This window comes from Mus pahari, chromosome 4, assembly GCF_900095145.1.
Source record: "Mus pahari chromosome 4, PAHARI_EIJ_v1.1, whole genome shotgun sequence".
NCBI classification, from domain to species: Eukaryota; Metazoa; Chordata; class Mammalia; order Rodentia; family Muridae; genus Mus; species Mus pahari.
In genome coordinates, this window is record NC_034593.1 from 17,804,837 (window position 1) to 17,807,763 (window position 2,927).

A 2,927-nucleotide genomic window follows, 5' to 3' on the forward strand; every position below is an offset into this window, starting at 1 on the left:
GGTCAGAACCTTTTAAAAGGATAACTGTGTCACATAGTTGAAGTATGCACAATAGTGACAGTGGAAATGTGTGATGACGAAGTAAGTTGCTGCTGCTGTGTTGTTGAAAGGCAGGTTGGTGGAGCTCCTAGTTTACAAGGGGGAAATGATGGTTTGCTGTTTACTGGGAGTGTTAGGAGTGAGTTAAAGGAGGATTTGTAAAAATGTACATGTGGATTTCTCCTTGTTGTTTTCTCCTGCAGAAAAGACATCTCTGCCCATCAGTCAGGAGAGCTAGTCTGATATGCAGTGGACTGAATGCTGGAAAAGTGGAACAGAAGAGAAGAGAAAGGAGGTGGATGGAGACTATTAGTTGAGGCTGTGTACAAGTGATTCTCCTTAGTGACTTCCCTATATCATGTTGCCAGAGGTGCTAGATGCTTGGTCATTCCCTCCCTCCCTCAGTCCCTCCCTCCCTTTCTTTCTTGCTTGTTTTCAGAGTTTCACTCTATAGTTCGGGCTGGCATGGGATTTACTAGGTAGAGCAGGCTGAATTTGAGCTCACAGAGATCCTTCTGCCTTTGCCTCCTAAATTCTGGGATTAAAGGCTGTGACCTCCATGCCTGGCTATTTTTCTTTTTTTGAGGCAGGGTATCATGTAGTTCAGCCCATCTTTCAACTCAATACGTAGGAAAGTCTCCTTGAATTCCTGATTCTCCTGCCTGAGTGCTGGGACTACATTTATGTATGTGTCTCCACATCCAGTATCTGTAGTGATAGAATTAAAATCAGGGCTTTGTGAGTCCAGGGCTGGCATCCTGATCCACACCCAATGAGCTACACTCCCAACCCCTGACATGGTGGATTTCTGGAACAAATCTGACATTTATGATTCCACAGCTGTTCTTTCATCAGAGATATAAACCATCACCTTCAACTCTGATGTTACCAGATTCTAGAAAATTCTCCTTAGTAGTGCGTACAATGCAGGCACCAGTTGAATGAATGGCTGGCAATAAAGCCCACAGATTCAGAATTTTATTTTATTATACTTTTCTAAATTTAAAGTTTTGCTTTAAAATACAATTACATAATTGTCTTCTCTCTCTTTCCTCCATTCATCCCCTTCCTTAAATTCTTATCCTTGCTCTCTTTAAAATTCATGACATCTGACTCTGGCTTACTTTTGTTTAATTGTTGACACACACACACACACACACACACACACACACACACACACATGTTATAAGATAAACAAGTGGATATCTCTTCCCTGAAGAAGGTTATTTTGTACTCTCAGCATTCCTTAGTTTTTTGATTTTTTTTTTTTATCGTAGATTGGAACCCTGAGAGATCTGTGAGATTATCCCTCGGTGGTTGTATTAGTGTCATTTTTAAGGTCATCTTAGATAGCTATGTTGTTGAGACGTCATGGGTATAACTTCTCTGTCATTTCTAGGAAATGCAATCTTACCCCAAACTTCTTGTGTCTCTGGGTCTTGCAGCCTTTTCATCCGCTATTTCATGGTGTTCCCTGAGCCTTAGGTGCAGAAGTTGTGCTGTAGGTGGATCATTTGGTATGGGCATTGTAAATTACTTCTTACATTTTGATTGGTTGTACCTTCTGATATGGTCTTGTTTGTTGCTAAGAGATGTTTCTTTGTTGAGGGAAGAAAACTGAAGAGAAACCTCACAGAAAGGATGACATTACTCCTGCCAGAGGTTGGAAATTACCTCACCCAAGGCTTTCTCTTATACTCAGGTTTTTCAAGCTTTTCCTGTGATCAGATAGGGTCAAGGTACCTCTCCACACTCAGGTAAGGGAGAGGAAATGTGGAACATCTAGTATGAAAGGGGAGGTGAGTTGTCAGCCTTGGAAAAAAAAACTATTTGAAGGTGGTATACATTTAAAAGGGAAAGGATAGCACACATTTGAAAGGCTATTTTATATATATATATATATATATATATATATATATATATATATATATATATATATATATGAAAACAAAAGGCCATCCAGTGTTTGTTCTAAAGAACTGAGGGAACTATGACATTCTATGAAGAAGTCATGATTGTCCAAGAAAGTAAAATTTAAAGACAATTTTTGTTAGTTGGTTCTTTTCTGATAAGGGAAGTTCTTCTGGCTGAGTGAGGCAAACTCTCTCTTGCCCTATCTTAATCAGCCTGATGTCCCCTTCATGTAGTATTATGTAGTCTCTCTTGCCATATGTTCATGGCCTGTATTTCCCTCCATGAAGTTTCATCTAGAGTAGCTACTTGCAGACCATATTGAGTTACAATTTGCTTTCTGACAGAAAAGAAATGATTTAACGGTAGTAAATTACTTGATGCAGCACACCGTGGGAAGCCATTTTTTGTTGTGTGCTCTGACAGTATTGAACTTTACTGAGACTTTGTTTATAGAAGTCACTGACAGTTGAATAATCATGTTCCATATTGATGTCATAGAAATGGCTAACTAGTGGTGAAGAAAATCTGTAGCAGACAGAATTAAACAGGCAAGTAAGACTTTACGCACATAACAGGAGTCAAGACTGTTGCAATAGTGGAGAAAAGATGAAGTCAACCCTGATTATAAGAGGAGCATCTGCGGACACACAGCTCAGAGGCATGGAGAGAAAAAAGTCCATGAGGGAGTTGAAAACAGTAGCATTGAAAGATATCTCATTTTTACCCCCTTTTAGTGGAGTGGAGTGGAAAGCCCTATACTATGTAGTTTAGACTGGGATAACCTATGTGACAAAGAACATGGAGGAGCAAGGTATTGGGCAAGACCATAAAGTAGGATGTATGAAACCCCTGCAAAAATGGTCTGTCAGATCTCTGTCCTACTGTCTGAGGAGCAAGAGAGAGGGAGGAAAGTGAGAGCGAGAGAGCAAGTGTGTGTGTGTGTGTGTGTGTGTGTGTGTGTGTGTGTGTGTGTG